The sequence below is a fragment of the Bufo bufo genome, chromosome 5 (assembly GCF_905171765.1).
Source record: "Bufo bufo chromosome 5, aBufBuf1.1, whole genome shotgun sequence".
NCBI lineage: Eukaryota > Metazoa > Chordata > Amphibia > Anura > Bufonidae > Bufo > Bufo bufo.
In genome coordinates this window covers 388890246-388907834 of record NC_053393.1, presented here as the reverse complement: position 1 = coordinate 388907834, position 17589 = coordinate 388890246, and the positions used below count along the sequence as shown (strand labels likewise).

At 43.9% G+C, this 17589-nt stretch overlaps 1 protein-coding gene across 3 annotated transcripts in view; it reads left to right on the top strand.

Annotated features, from left to right (window-relative positions):
• The window catches only part of ATXN1 (ataxin 1), a 322925-nt gene that overhangs the window by 191165 nt on the left and 114171 nt on the right, over positions 1-17589 (top strand). The gene's annotated exons all lie outside the window — the stretch shown is intronic.

The window sequence follows — 17589 nt, the reverse complement described above, 5'->3', positions numbered from 1 at the left end:
GATGCATGCGGTTCTATTATGGTAACAGAAGCGTTTTTTGCAGATCCATGACGGATCAGCAAAAAAACCGCTAATGTGAAAGTAGCCTAACTAGTGATTGTATATTATTTTACTTTTGCTCGTTAGATATTTTGCTTTTTTTACATTGGAAAAGTGTAGTTCATGACCTGTTTTTGTGGAAACATAATTGAGTCAGAATGTAATATGCCATTTTAGACTGTTTCTAGGCTCTTGTTTGCACAAGTCTGATTTACTCCTTTGAAGCTCCATTTAAAGAATATTTCATTTCGACACTGGTATTTTGCAAGTGAATTTAGTGTACAGGTATGATTACCATACAGCCACATGCATAGGGACCCTGAGCTCTCCGAAATGCTGGATGCTTCATTCATTTATTCATTCACATTATTATTTAGTGAAGCGTATACTGCAGACTTCTTTTGGAGGTACAGTCCATACTTTTGACTAAAGTAGACCTTAAGAAGCACTCCCACAAAAAAAAAAAACTGTCAGAAAAGTACATGATGCAAACTGTAGTGAAGGTAATCTTCTTACTGATGACTTTATTTGTGAGTTACAACCTCCCTTCTGATCCACAGCTTTGTCATGTGACCAACCCTATTCCTTTCCAACTGACACAGGGCAGGAAGACAGTTACTTATTTATTCATTCCTTTGAGACTGACATTGAGGCTCCATAGGAATGAATACATAGAGAAGCTGGCTACCTGTCCGCACATAAGATGCTGTGTTATTTGGAGAGCCAAAATGTCAATCACATGACATAGCTGAGGATCAGAAGGGAGGTTCTAACTCACAAATACAAATGTTTTTGTGGGAGTGCTTCTTTAAGTCTGCAGGGACAATCCCCCTCTCAACTGGTAACACCCAGCTGGACCTTCATTTCAAACTGCTATCAATTCATTCATAACTTCTAGAAGCAATAATAAAGGAATGGTACAGCATAGAGTCATAAGAATAGGTGCTCCAGAATTGTTATTACATAGTTGTTAAAGTAGACATGTCAGAAGAGGTGGCAGGTCCTCTTTAATGTTCGCTCCTGTGTGTCTTTGCATTATGACAGTACTGTAAGTGATTCATCAAATGCACGTAGCTGATATTGAATTGCTGCTGCACTTGAGCCAGTGTTTTAAATTCTAATATATTACATAGTGCCTAAACATACTAAGCAAACAGGTGCTGCCCAGGACAATGGCAATCATTTGCCCACACTGATTGTGCCCACTGTATGACAATGTCTAATTAGTGGTTATAGGTTTACAAAGCAGTCAATACTACTCAGGATCATCTGAATACATTTGGTCCCTTCACATATTTCCAGCCCTGATGTATCGCTGTGCCAGACAGGAAAACCCTCACTGAAAAAGCCATTCTATGACAGCGGGGTCTTATTGGCATCATGTGCATTGGCTTCCACATGCTTCATTCAGATGAACGGAATTGTTGCAGAAATTTGAGCAACACTGTATCTGTCACATGTAACAATCTGTAAGACAGAGCAGCGGGTTTATAGTGTGTGTTTCTGTTGCTATAATCATCAAGGGTAATTTCATTGACCAGCATTATTTGCACACAGCATAACGGTATTATTTGGGTATTGCTGGGCTGTATTATATGCACTATATGTATTATAACTATTTTTTAGCTTTATAAGACGCACTTTTCCCCAAAACAAGTGGGAGGGAAATGGCAGTGCATCTTATAAAGTAAATACTACTGAGCACTTCCATTATGTAAGTGATTCTTAGTATGTAGGAGGCACGGGGAGCAGTGACTGTAATGCTGCTAGCGCCGGCTGTACGCACCACTCCCTGGTCTTCTTCCAGGCGCCTGCTGTGCTGTGTCCTGACTGCCTATAATGTCAGGACATATGCGATGTCAGGTCACAGTGCATGGCTGACAGAAAACCAGGTTGTGGTGAATGCAGGTCGGATGAAGATTGGGGGTCTGACTGGGGGGTCTGATCTGAGGTCTGATGAGGTTTGGTGGTCTGATCTGAGGTGTGATAAAGATTGAGGGTCTGATTAGGGTGTCTGATCTGAGGTTTGATAAAGATTGAGGGTCTGATTGGGAGGTCTGATATGAGGTCTGATAAACACTGGGGGTTTGAACTGAGGTCTGATAAGATTGGGGATCTTATTGGGGGTCTGATGAAGATTGGGGGTCTGATCTGAGGTCTGATGAAGATTGAGGTCTGATTTGGGAGCCTAATCTGGGGTCTGATGAAGATTTGGGGGTCTGATTTGGAGGTCTGATGAAGATTAGGGGGTCTGATCTGAGTTCTGATGAAAAATATATTTTTTCTTATTTTCCTCCTCTAAAACCTAGGTACATCCTATCATCAGGTGTGGTGTGTTTTATAAAGCTAAAGATACAGTATATTTCTGAGCACATTTTGGTGGTATTTGTATAGCTATATTAACTGGACACTGTATGGAAGTTTATTTGGAGCACGTAATAAAAGGAAAATTGGATACAACCTTACTCAACATCATAATATCCTTGAAAATATAGGCTACAGCAATGTTCATGCTTAGACTTTTCAATTACCTATCGAACAAACATATGTACCTACGCGTAATAAAATTATCTCTTAGCACATTGACTTTTACTGTGAGAGTATAGTCATATGTTTTATGAGTGTTAGATAGGTACAAGATGTATGGGGCTAGAAAGTGCAATTTGAGGCCTACTCACTACCATCCCTTAGATGCACCCATTAATATACCCTTATCCAAAAAAATAAGCTGAAAACAAACTTTCCTTTTCAGTAGACCTTTTTGCAGCTGGAACTGGCTTAATGATAGGATCTGTAGATTATATATTGCAGAAGGTTACCCACACTTGCATAAGGATTGAGAAAGACATGTGTAATGATGTAATGTATAATCTCTCTTCATTCGGGTTGATGAATCATGGATTCACAATAATCCAACCGAATTTACATCTGTCCAGTATAGGTTTCCATGAATGTTATAGGTTGATTTCCCATGGCAAGAATCCGAGACCATACTGAACCTGATGAAAAGGAGACAAGTAGCCGCAGATCGTCATTGACTAAAAAAAATAGGACAATGTTTCTGATGGACAAGAAGAAATTGTGCCAGTCTGAATGCATTCACCCTAAATAGGTCACTATAGAAAGCAGTGGATTAAGTACAGCTTTGTTTAAATGTAATTATGATTTAACCTAACCCCAAGCAACGGAAGACACATCTGCAATGTTTATGCACTTGTGCTTTTTTCTATTGCAGACAATTTTCTAAATCATATTCTATCCACGACTGAGGATTCTCTAAATTGCACACATTATTTTTCAGTCTCAAAATTTACTATAATTCTCTGGAGAGATTTATTTTTATAAAAGGTAAATTTATCGAACATGAAGATTTCATTAAAGAAAGGCGCATGGTAGAACAACATCAGACGAACATTAGCAACATAACATAAAGTCAAAGAGGGGTCTCCTCCAGGTGCTTGTTCGTGCCCCCATCCAGAGAAATTCGGTCTGGTCCTAGTGGTGTGCCGCCTATGTGGTCATTTCTGGAGGGAACGCCACTGGTCTTTCTTGATGGTCTGGCCACTCAGAACAAACCTCAACTACTTGAACTGATGGTGGCAGCTTTGACTCTGGTGCTCCCTGGGCCATGAAGTGGTAGGAGGGATCACCCTTTCTTCCCTTGGTGTACACTATGGTTTTGGAGACCTCTGCCTGGTGGTAGTGGAGGTGCCGCCCTTGATATAAATAGGTTTTGAGGTCCAGGGGACCAGGGCAGAGTCCCTGAATATTGCAAAGCAATGCAGATGTTGGTGCAGAATATGACGAGGTCTATCTTTCTGCACTATCACATTTTTTCTGTGCAACCATTGGGCGTCCTCTATATGAAAGACTAGTTTCTGTTCCTTTCTCTCTAAACTGTGGCACTACAATGCCAAGCTTGTTTAATCAGTATTTCTGCAGTTCCCAATGCGGGGGCAGATTATAACAGGCTGTTTCTTAAAGGGGTTATCCCATTGGTAATGAAGAAAATGAAAATCAGACATCATATAGTACATGCCAATCTCTTTCTAACAAAGCTAGAACCAGCCCTGTACCTCACATGGATCCAGAGATCTCCGCATTAATAGCTCTGCTAGGTTTAGCTGACAGGCAGTTGAAGAGATGTGTGGCCATCTCAGTGAGCTGGACAAAGAAATACTGTAAGAAAAAACAGCAGGTGGTGCCATACAGATACATTTTATTGAATAACTCACTTGCTATAATAATTTTTTTATTACATGCAATTACAAAAGTATTCAGATCCAGGTGCTGGTTTGAAAACTGTAGAATATTTTTCATGGGACAATCCCTTTAAGTATGGGAGGATATCTGAAACTTATAGTCTCACCAGATGACAGTGAAGTCCATCCCAAGTAAAGGCGTAACCGCTCACTGGCTCCTATTCCTCAGCACTCTCCTTTGTAATGGCCGCTGTGCCATCTCTTTAGCTCAATTTTCTTTTTCCTCAGAGGCTGGTTCACTTGTTTTCCAGGGCTGGTATCTCCTTGTCTGTTGCTGCACTCTCTTACACAGCGTGTCTCTCTGGCCTGCACATGACCATGTTTTGTGGTCTGCAAACCACCAATCTGCAAAACACAGAAACCACATGCTTCCGCATCCATGCAGCCCCGCTGCAAAAGAAGGAGCATGTCCTACACTTCTCTGCACCACGAAGACAATGGGCCCACACTGTGATGCAGCGTGCACACGGCCAGTATCCGTGTTTTGCAGTTCAGCAGTTTGCAGACCGCAAAACATGGTCAGTGCATGAGGACTGACTCAGCAGCCCCCTAGCTAAAGGAGTAAAACCGGCCACACCCGGTTACAGTAGCTAAAAAGGTGGCTGACTGATTAACTCTTTACTCTCCATACACAACCTCCCAGGTACATAGGGAGAGATTTATCAAACTGGTGTAAAGTAGAACTGGCTTAGTTGCCCATGACAACCAATTAGAGTCCACCTTTCATTTTCCAAAGGAGCTGTCAAAAATGAAAGGTGAAATCTGATTGGTTATTATGGGCAACTAAGCTAGTTCTACTTTACACAAGTTTGATAAATGACCCCCATAGTGCATAAAGTACAGTACATTCGCCTTCTGGATTAGGCTTCCAGGACACTGCAGTACTGCACAGGGCATCAACGAACCAAACTGTAAGGCAGGTCCTGATTGCTTGGTCCATGGCAAAATTGTCACGGATGGTGTTGCAGAAAACTGGAAGTTATAAATAAACATCCGACTGACTTGATCCCAAACTAAGGAACATATGGCTGAGCCCTATAAAACCCCTAGAGCTCTCCCTGACTGCATGCACTCGTACCTAGACTGTGTGACACCTTAAAACCCTATAATAGTGAGGGGACACGACCACCGGCTCCCTGCACTTAATACGGAGGGAGTCAAGGTCACCTAGAATCAAGCCAGCACGGAAACACAAATAAAGTAAAAAGACTTATTTGAGGAACCAGCAGTTGCAGCCTCTAGCAGTGAACACAATCCAGGAAGTAGTATAATCCGCAAAGTGAGGCAGTATAGGAGGGATTATAAAGGGAGGCAATCAGTATAAATAGATGACAGCTGGGAGAAGGAAAAGAGATGACAAAGTGAAACCAAAACAAAGAACATCATGCAAGAGGTACAGAAGAACGTCTGCCAGAGCTTCTCAGAGAGCTGGCGGTGCCAAAAATGTTTTCATTATGTGATTTTATTTCCTAATTTCTATTAGAAGATGGAGCCTAGAGCTCCGCAACCACATGTTATCACCTGCCAGTCTTGGTAAAATTATTGGATTGCTTGACTTCCCTATGGAAAAAGGCACAAGCCACAGGCACAAAATTATGATGGTCACAACAACTTTGCTTTCATAGGGAAACACTGAGGTCATGTTGTCAACTTGATAATCTCATGAATTTACTGTATGTTTTAGGCAAAGCTATGGAGATCCACCGTCCCTGTTCTGCAACACAAATCACTATGTAGCTCCAGCCTTAAAGGGACTTTGGATAATACCTCGTTTTTAGAATGGTCTTTCGATAATTAGCAGATCACAAATAGTCCCCTGACCGGGACCCCTTAGCAGTCAGCTCTAACCTCTGTGGAAACCTGCCAGTAAGGCCTCTTTCACACGACCGTTGTGTGCACCCGTGGCCGTTGTGCCGTTTTCCGTTTTTTTTCGCGGACCCATTGACTTTCAATGGGTCCGTGGAAAAAACGGAAAATGCACCGTTTTGCAGCCGCATCCGAGATCCGTGTTTCCTGGCCGTGAAAAAAATATGACCTGTCCTATTTTTTTCACGGCCAACGGTTCACGGACCCATTCAAGTCAATGGGTCCGTGAAAGAACACGGATGCACACAAGATTGGCATCCGTGTCCGTGATCCGTGGCCGTAGGTTAATTATACAGACGGATCCGAAGATCCGTCTGCATAAAAGCTTTTTCATAGCTGAGTTTTCACTTCGTGAAAACTCAGAACCGACAGTATATTCTAACACAGAGGCGTCCCCATGGTGATGGGGACGCTTCTAGTTAGAATACACTACAAACTGTGTACAAGACTGCCCCCTGCTGCCTGGCAGCACCTGATCTCTTACAGGGGGCCGTGATCAGCACAATTAACCCCTTCAGGTGCGGCACCTGAAGGGGTTAATTGTACTATCATATCCCCCTGTAAGAGATCAGGGCTGCCAGGCAGCAGGGGGCAGACCCTCCCCCCCTCCCCAGTTTGAATATCATTGGTGGCCAGTGCGGCCCCCCCTCCCTCTATTGTAATAATTCGTTGGTGGCACAGTGTGCGCCCCCCATCGGCCCCCCCTCCCTCTATAGCATTAACAACATTGGTGGCCAGTATGCGGCCTCCCATCTCCCCCCCCCCCCATCATTGGTGGCAGCGGAGTTCCGATCGGAGTCCCAGTTTAATCGCTGGGGCTCCGATCGGTAACCATGGCAACCAGGACGCTACTACAGTCCTGGTTGCCATGGTTACTTAGCAATAGTACAATAGTAGAAGATTCATACTTACCTGCTGGTGGCTGCTGCGATGTTCGTGTCCGGCCGGGAGCTCCACCTACTGGTAAGTGACAGGTCTGTGCGGCGCATTGCTAAATGAACTGTCACTTACCAGTAGGAGGAGCTCCCGGCCGGACACAGACATCGCAGCTCCCAGGTAAGTATGAATCTTTTACTATTGTACTATTGCTAGTAACCCGCTGCCACCAATGATCGGGGGGGGGGAGATGGGAGGCCGCACACTGGCCACCAATGTTGTTAATGCTATAGAGGGAGGGGGGGGCCGATGGGGGGCGCACACTGTGCCACCAACGATTTATTACAATAGAGGGAGGAAGGGGGGGGGGGGCGCACACTGTGCCACCAACAAATTATTACAATAGAGGGAGGAAGGGGGGGGGGGTGGGGCCGCACTGGCCACCAATGATATTCAAACTGGGGAGGGGGGGTCTGCCCCCTGCTGCCTGGCAGCCCTAATCTCTAACAGGGGGATATGATAGTACAATTAACCCCTTCAGGTGCGGCACCTAAGGGGTTAATTGTGCTGATCACGGCCCCCTGTAAGAGATCGGATGCTGCTAGGCAGCAGGGGGCAGTCATGTACACAGTTTGTAGTATATTCTAACTAGAAGCGTCCCCATCACCATGGGAACGCCTCTGTGTTAGAATATACTGTCGGAAATGAGGTTTATCTAACTCATATCCGAAAGTATATTCTAACATAGAGGCGTTCCCATGGTGATGGGGACGCTTCAAGTTAAAATATACCATCGGATTGGAGAAAACTCAGATCCGATGGTATAAAAGGGACTCCAGACTTTACATTGAAAGTCAATAGGGACGGATCCGTTTGAAATGGCACCATATTGTGTCAACGTCAAACGGATCCGTCCCCATTGACTTGCATTGTAATTCAGGACGGATCCGTTTGGCTCCGCACGGCCAGGCGGACACCAAAACGACTTTTTTTTCATGTCCGTGGATCCTCCAAAAATCAAGGAAGACCCACGGACGAAAAAAACGGTCACGGATCACGGAAAAACGGGACCCCGTTTTGCGGACCGTGAAAATATACTGTCGTGTGCAATAAGCCTAAGTAAATGCAGCGCCCCCACAGGGGAAATGAAGGATTACACAGTGTCCATTCAAATCAATGGCTTGTCTGTATGCATCAGGGCAGCACAGGTCCTCTACAGTGTGAAACCTCTTTGTAACTGTTCTCCACTCTGGCAACGAGGTAAAACAATGTGACTAAAAGGCTCATAATTGCCAAAAAGAGTATATGAACTTGTTTTTTTTTAAGAAGACAGTGCCTTTAAAGAGAATTATCAGACCATTTGTATCCTGAGTCCCACCAGATAGCAAAGATGTTGCTGTTGTCTGGAAAGCTACAATGATGTACAGTATAAGATGTATAATGTGTAATGTCGCCGTGCCATTGTTTCTCAGATAGCGGCGGTTTTTCGGCACTGTCTAATGGGCTTGGTTTCCCTGGTTCTTACAATCCAGTTGAATGTTGGCAGCTAAAAATAGGCTTGGTTTGTGCGCCGAACATTCCTCAATGAGGAGGAGAGCGTGCACAGTACAGTCAGGCAGTTCAGATTATTTGTCTATGCGGTTGAGACAGGCTAGTACTCGTAGAATGCAATACCTTCTCTTAATAGTTTTTTTTTCCATGATTGCCCTACAAAATCTCACTGTTTCCCTGCTTAAAGTATTGCTTCATTCATATTCTGTTCAGTAAATAGAAAAAACTATGATTTGGGTTTAATCCCCGCGTGGGAGAGGAAATCAGCTATAAATCAATTAACCAGCAGTTTCTACTCTTTGCGTTCCCAAGATTATAGTATTACTGGAAAGTTATTGATTGTAGACTAGGAAATCTCAGGCAACATAATTTACAGAAAAGATTGCAAGCACTGTGTACTTTGGGGCACGAGTAACCTGGCACAGTCATTTTGCCTGGGCATCTCCAGTTTTTTGGCATATGTTGTATATATCACATGCCATCAGCAGTGATCGGTCTCTGTATCTGTATTTAGCATACTGCGTGGGAGGTTGGTTTCGCTTTTACTGTTTCCATTGTAAATGTAATCCTTAGGAGGTCACCGTAATACTTCCTTCTCATGCATTGCTTTAAATAGTTAGAACAATATGGAGTCGCATTGAAGGGGTTGTCCAGGATTCTTTTAAATTCTCACCACCCACCCAGGAAAACCTGTGATGAGAGTTATACTTAATTGTTCCTCACCGCTCTGTGGCTCCATAGCTGTCTTCTCCAGATTTTCTGCACGGATAGGGTCACTTGCTGTATCCACTGATTAGACCCTGCATTGATGTGCCCCCACGCAATACCTCACTACTGGGTCACATGCTGCTTGGGGACATGTCACTGCTGAGGCCAGTCATTGGCTGCAGCAGCACAGGTGATTCCATCCATGCAGGAATCCTAAAGGCGGGGGCTGGAAATCTGGTGAAGACATAGAGCCCGAACAGAATGGCATGGAGTATCGCTCTCTTTACAGGTCCAGCAGGATGAGGAGGAGATTTGAAAAAAATAAATAAATCCTGGACAACCCCTTTAAGGATTATTTTAGGAAATTGCATTATTAGAAGAGTCTCTCCTAAACTGGACAGACATTATGATATGATAATATAGAACAGGGATGGCCAACCTGAGGCTCTCCAGCTGTTGTAAAACTACAACACCCACCATGTCCTGCTGTGGGATGACAGCTATAGGCAGTGTGGGCATGCTGGGAGTTGTAGTTTTGCAACAGCTGGAGAGCCTCAGGTTGGCCACCTCTGATATAGAGAAATACTTTGAGTTGCATGAAATAAGTGCACACTGCGGCTGTCACTAGAAAAAAAATAAAAAATTTGCCCCATGAAAAGTTTCCATGTAGCTCCAACCTAAATCTTAAAATGTACATTCTGCCATTTTTCCAAACAATTTAATAGCTGGTCTCTGGTCTCTGGTGACCCAGGCTGGTAATGTATAGCACGGGTAGTTTTTTTTCTATTTTAACTATTTATAGGTAAGTGGGACATGGATTGAAAAACTGATGCCAAGTACAGAAACTGCACAAAAATGTAAGGCTTTATTCAGTTATTTGCATTGTTCTGCTCCATCATTAGGAGCACAGCAGTGAAACTAACACCATTGCCAGATTGTATGGCTCCAGAATAGGCCCCAATGACTGTAATGTGGTCCCTCATTCAGAAGTGTATCTAGTGAAAATGGCGCCTATGGCAAGCACTGAAACTGCGCCCCTGTCAAAATATTTTAAACCCATCTTTCAGATAACCTTAACAAAAAAAAAAACAGCTGACAAATCTTCAAGTCAAACTCTTTAATCTTCCAATTAAAGTTTTTGTTGCCTAAAATTAATGTTTGTAAGGTAGAAAAACAGAATAGTGTAATGATTCTGTTAAAAAACGAGTAAATACTTATTAAATTCCTTCATCTATATCACCTCCGGCGTTCTAGTTTCTGTTCTCTCATTCACTTCCTGGCTTGCGGCGCTCGTTCATGTAAGAACTACATTTCCCAGTATGCATTGCAGCACGCATAGTAATTCACATCTCCTTGATGTCTCTAACACGTAGAGAGCGTCCTGCCACACAGATGTAGTTCCCTGGCAGGAGGGGGTAGGAACAGTGTACACACTGATTCGAAAGCGCCACTGCCCATTGAAATCAATGGGCAGCGCCGCCGAACCGCCAGCAATGCACCGCTGCAAGCTGCATTTTGCGGGCGGTTTTAACCCTTTTTGGGCAGCTAGTGGAAGCTCAAAGTCCTGCGAGCCGCATATTTGAGGCGCCCTGCTAGCGGCTGAATAGCGCCGCAAAAACTACAGTAAAGCGCCGCTCAAATAGCGACGCTTTACCGCCAATAGCGCAACGCCCCAGTGTGACAATAGCCTAAGCCTGGCATCATGACAGTCTCAAACAGAAGCAAGCAGCCCATCCAATATAGTGCTTGCACAATATGGATTAAATTAATTATAATTATGCATAGCCATAGATATAAATAAAGTGATTTGTGCAACAGCAGGTACAACTTGCACAAATCACTTTATTTAGGATATCTATGCATAATTCTAATTTATTTATTCCATATATTTAGCAGCACTATATTAGGTATTTAGCAAGGTTACATTTATTAGGTTGCCTGCAGTGCTTGGCAGATTGCAGAATGTCAGTACATCATTATACAGTGTGATCATGATGTGTGTGTGTACCGTAGCAGACTAGCAGTGCTGCCTGGCTGGGGGTCCAATCGTCCAACTTCTCACAGTTCTTCTCCTCACTTCACCTCAGTGCAGTCAGTCACGGTGACTGAGTCACCTCACGAGTGACACGCTTGGATAAATGAAGCTACGATACGCAGAGGAGGGTAGGCGGAGCTTGAGGCGGAGCTGGAGGCGGAGCCTCTGCAAGTTAGCAGATACACGGACGGACTGGGCGATCCCATTCATAGAAAATCATGGGGGCGCCTGTCTTTCTCCTACATGCCAGCCCTCAGTCCAGACTGTCCAGCCAAGGTAAAAGTACTTTCCAAGTTAATTTGCGTGCCGCCGCCAGCGCTGGGGCTAAAGGAGGTGGCTGCAGAATGGGTGGGAATTTTTTTTTCATGATATTTTTTTTTTGTCGCCCCCCCCCCCGCTTGGCGCCTATGGCACTAGCCATGGCTGCCATAGCTTGGATACGCCACTGCCCTCATTTTACCCGACAAAACATGCCACAGCATACCGCAGTTTTTTGTCAGGCATATTCAACGGACTCGGTTAGTGGAGCCTCCAACGAAGCCTAACCATTTCTTACATCACTGTATATTTTGTGCCTGGATTAGTACACAAGTTCATGCTGTGTTTCGTTTGAAGCCGTACTACCAAAGCATTGCAGTGCTTTATGGAGGCACTATATGGCAGCACACAGAATGCCTGCCGCGTCATAGTACATGCTTATCAAGATCATAGCCGGTACATTTAGGGCTTGCATAAGCCCTACCCATTTTCGGTCCGGGACAGCATGAATTTGTGGGGACTGTCTGTGAAAATTGGGGACAGTCCCTGCAATTTAGCGACTGTTGGCAACTATGATAGTACAGGCTACATGCACGTGGCTCTGCCTCTACCTCCTAGAGGCCATTGGTTTTATTAAATGAAATGAATAGGCAGAAAAATATGTTGAAGCATGCAGCTAAATAAAAAAAAAAAAGTATCTATGGTGCTCTCCTAGGCCCTAAAAATACGTCTGCTTGTGAACCATAAAATGATAGCTTTGTTTTTTCTTTGCATTTGGAATCATCTGGCAAAAAGATGCAGCAGAGCTCAAATGGTCGTCATACTGTTCCTTTGACATGTCATGATTACTAAAGTAGTTTAAATAGGCTTGCCTCTAGAAAATTACAGATAGCACATGATGATACTATATAAGCTCATCTCCTCTGCAATTGCAACCTCAGTTTTGCTACATTGGTATCCCCCATATCAGCAAATATAGTTAATGTATATGAAAGGATGTACCATTAGGTTTCTTAATATGTCAGGTTTAATAAAATGATTAGACCGCAGCTTCCGCATGCTCCATGCTGTTGGCAGTGGTGTCAGCTGGCACTGTTACAAGCCTCTGAGGTGGAAAACAAAAATAACTGGTGTCAGGCACCTACTCAAATACCATCTGCGCTGTCAGGTACACCACACCTGGTTTTAGCTATATTTTGAACCTTTTCTTCTTTCACATTAACATTAGCTCCAACAGGCAGTTACAGCAGAGAACAGCCTGCTGGATCTCTCTGGGTCTGACATTAGCGGATGTTACTGAAATGCCCACCGGCCCCATTGATTATAATGTCCGGCAAATATGCCGTGTGCAGCAGTTTTTGGCATATTTGCCAGGTACCGACCGGATCTCCATCCTACCCCATCATAGTCAAAGGGGACCACAGGCATTGCTGTATCATCTGGCAAATGCCGGATCCAGAGAGTTTCGGCAATCTGTTCTCTGCCTGTATCAGCCTGCTGGAACCAGTGTTGGACTGGGATGCCTAGTGCCCACCAGTAAAATTCATTAAAGGGGTATAACTACGTGCAAATGCTACCTGCTTGCATGGCTGCAGACAGCAGCAAGATGCTAAAGATGATTGAGTATAGGGGTCCCTGAATGATTTTGAGAAGGCAGGTCCCTTGAGAAAGAGGGTACTTTGTGGTCTACCTCTCAGCGCCCCGATGTGTCTATAATAATAAACTGGCTAGTTAGTTTTGTAAATAATCTACCTAGTTTTTATATGGACGTCTAGCCTGGTTGAGATGTCTCTCTGTATGTAGTGCAGTCAGTCTGTTGTGCTGTGTGCCACTTATACAAGGGGTAGGGGACTGGGGCCCCACCATGCTCAGGGACCCTCCGGTGGATTCCTCTGTTCTAATTCGAGCCTGGCCAGAACTAAGAACGCTAGTGTGAAACTAGCCTTACTTAAACTAGCCATATTGCAAATGCAGACTTTAAGTCTGACTATGAATACTATGAAGTTTCAATGTTGTCTTGGAAATTTTAGCCCAGACTGAAGGTTAAAAGTTTTAAAATATAGGAAATAACAAGACAAACAAACAATATTTTATTTGGAAAATGTCTAAATATAACAATGAAGAGTCCCAGACTTCAGTCTTTCTCTGGTTCTCCTTCTCATCTCTCCCTTTCATCATACCAATTTCTCCGCACTCTCTACATTTCTTTCTCTTTCCCAGTATTCAGTTTCTTAAGGCACAATCATGGATTTTTTTTTCTACTGCTCAAATTCCAACTTTGTTTCTAAACTCTCACAGCCAGATGGAAAAACACAGGAATTTCCTTCTCCACAACATTAACTTGCCAACATTTGTCTTATCTGCAATAAAATACTATGGGGTAATGAATGATATCCTGACACCCAGGGCCGTGACACAACTCACCTCTGCGGGCACATCCAGAGTCTGTACAGTGACATATTGCTTTTCTATGTATTAAAGAATGATATTTAATATGACGTTTCTTCTAGAAATATCCTTAGGATTGGCCATCACTGTGTGATCTGGGAGACGTGATCTCCGCTAACCTGTTATCTATAGATTGATGGGGCGAGGGCACTCTCTCTGTGTACCCTTCATTGCTTATCCAGGCAGAGAGGCTCATCCATACATGTCTGAAACCTTTCACATTAATTCAGTCTGATAGGTTAAAGGGTAACTGTCATGTTTTCATAAAAAAATAAATTTTAGCTCTGTTACTGCTGCAACAGCATTATGCATAAATCAGTCTTTAGTTTCTTCACATACCACTGTTTTCCTTGAGTTTTTCCCTTAGTTACGGTTGTTTAAACATTTACAATATGAGGACCTTCTTAAGATGGCTCCTCTGCCAGTTCTCTGAGGCCAAAATTGATTTCCCTCACTTCACATACACACTTGCTGTAGCCAGCAGCTTCCTTCCCACCAATCAGATTGGATTACTGAGAGACACGCCTCCTCACTCTGAAGCCTAATGCAGGCATGCAGTGTGAAGGACCGCCCCTTTGTCTTCTGTTTATACTAAAAGGAAGACAGACAAGCCCTAGCAACGGTCTTTTAAAAGAACAGTGGAAAGGGACAGAGGACATTAATGAAAGCTGTTATTATAAGGTAATTACAGATCTTTTGACATCTCACATATCCCTGACAATCTGATGTCTGAACTTCTGCTCCGGGAAGCAGTGATGATGCAGAGGCTCTGCTTCCGCCACTGTGGCAGTGACTGCGCATGCGCTACTACACTCCAGGTAGCAGTGCATGAACAATCGCTGCTCCTAAAGCGAAGCAGAGCCTCTCCACTAGCGGCAGAGGCACAAGATTGTCAAGATCAGGTTAAATGTCTGACAGCGACTCACTTGTGGAGAACTTTTATTAATGAGACAAATGAGACAAATTGATTCATTAGAATCGATTTTCTCATTCTAAATTCTGAGAAAGGTAAAAGGTAGAAGACTATTTTCCTCATCTCAGGGGGAAAAATTACTTTTCAATTCCAACTTTGCAGTCAGAATCAACCCTGGATCACCGACCCTTCTCCAGAAATATAGTAACTATAACCTGTAATATTATTACACTGCAGAAATACTGTAGCTATTAAATTAATGTGTGTAAGAACCAGATTAAACTGTGTTAGGATCTAAAAACTGGAATGACCTTGGTTCTGAACCACTTAAATTTGGTCAGAGTTTCCTTTAAATACAATTTTCAAAATCATTACTTGTGTATGATTAGAAGATTTTCTCCCACCTTATAAAAAAGGCAAGTGATCAGCTCTAGATATTTCCCATTGATAAATACTATGGTGGAAAAATTTCCGACTTACACTTATTTTATAATCCTTTTGAGGTGTATTTGAATTTTTTGAGGTTTTTTCCCTCAGAAACATAAAGGCTCATATCCGCGAGAATAGCAGTATTTGGGGTCATTTATCAAACTCGTGTAAAGTAAAACTGACTTAGTTGCCCATAGCAACCAATCAAATTCCACCTTTCATTTTCCAAAGGAGCTGTCAAAAATGAAAGGTGGAATCTGATTGGTTGCTATGCGCAACTAAGCCAGTTCTACTTTGAGCCAGGAATGTGAGCGGCCGCTTGTCTGCTGAGCTCCTGTGCACTCTCGGCTGTTTATCCTGAAATTTCTGAATCCCCCCGCTGCAAAAGTACTTACCCTGCTCCTGACATCTTAAGGATCCCTCTGGTGCCTGGCAGGAACAGTGCCTCCTCGCCATGACTAAGAAAAAGGGGACGAGAGGTGCTGATGGGGACATCCAAGATGGCGCTGGAGCGGCAGCTCCTGGGCGTCTGGGCCGCGCAGTGGAGGTGCAACGGTAGGTCGCGGCAAAGTTAGAAAAATATGCCGGCTCATCTTCAACACTACCTGCAAAAGGAACTCACAAGGGGCAGCTGCCTCCACAAGATGAGTCAGGCTGGACTCAGATAATGAGACAGTCGGTGCCAGAGCAGAGGCCATATGTAGCCACAATAGATGCAGCGTCTTGCGGACACATGAAGCAGAGGTGGATTCGCGGGCCCAGGAATTTGACTCAGAGGAGCCAACCCTTAAAGATGTAATGCATGCTATCACCAAATGTGGCAAATCATTGAACACTCTTACAGTACAGGTGGGAGAAATAAAAGAGGACATTAACATTGTTAGACACGACATAAAGAAATTTGCTGAACGCACAACAGCCTTGGAAGATTGTATGGGAGATGTGGAGGACAACATACAACCACTCAAAAGAGATGTAGTGGAACATGCACGAAGGTTGGACTCAGTGGCAACCAAGCAAGATGTCTTAGAAAACCGGCTACACCGGAACAATGTGCGGATGGTGCCCGAGAAGGTAGAGGGGGCGAACCCCACAGAATTGTTTGAAGCATGGCTGAAGGAAAAGTTTGGAGTGGAGACTCTGACTCCACTATTTGCTGTTGAAAGAGCCCACCGAGTCCCAACTTGCCCATTACCACCGGGTGCGCCACCTCGGCCTGTGCTAATGAAGATATTACACTATTAAGATCGAGAAATTATACTTAGAAAAGCTAGAGACTTGCCTGAACTCTCCAATGATGGTCACAAGGTGTCGCTCTTTCCCGATTATTCCCTAGAGGTACAGAAGAGAAGAGCAAGATTTCTGGACGTAAAGCGTCACTTGAGGGCGCTCAACATCCTATATTCCATGCTGTACCCAACAAAACTTAGGGTGGTTGCACTAGGTTCCACCAGCATTTTTGAAGAATAAAAAAAGGCGATAGAATGTCTGGATCGCCATGAACTCCAGTTGAGAGAAGACGGGAACCGAGAGGATTAAATAAATAGACTCGCATCCAAGCGCAAGTACCATGATCACACACAATGAGACTGAGTGTATGTGGGCATGATTGCGTGGGAGGGTTGTTGTGTAGGGTTAACATGGTATGCTGACAGAGTCATGTAAAGGGAGAGTATGGATATAACAGACTGCAGCGGTGAGTATATAGGAATGGATGGCCTTGTTCAAAGGTTTGCCGAGAGACATGCAGGGAGCCGAGGAGTAGACAGCTTCATTAATCATGGTTATATACAGTATAAGCATTGTCCTGTTTTTAATACTGTTTTGTTGACATCTGTATAAGGAGCGCCACCCTCTTACTGGTGGGCTAGCTAACCAGTCTCTGCCAGCAGGTACTATTTAGTCCCACAGACCTACAGCTAGGTGCCTTAGTGGGGGCCTGCTGGGAAGATCAGCCCTTTAAATTGCCTTTCTAGAGGCACGGTTTAGGGACATTATTGGTTTACAACCTGGGGGACTGCAACTATGAGATATGAGGTTTTGAGAAGTAGAATAAGGGTTCGTGCTATTACCTGAGAGCACGACATATACCTGCCACTGACTCTGTGGAGTTACATAAGGGGTTCACTTATGTTACTATGGGATGTAAATGGCTAGTTCGCTGAGGCTTTTGAGCTGGAATGTCAGGGGGTTAAAGGAAGCCA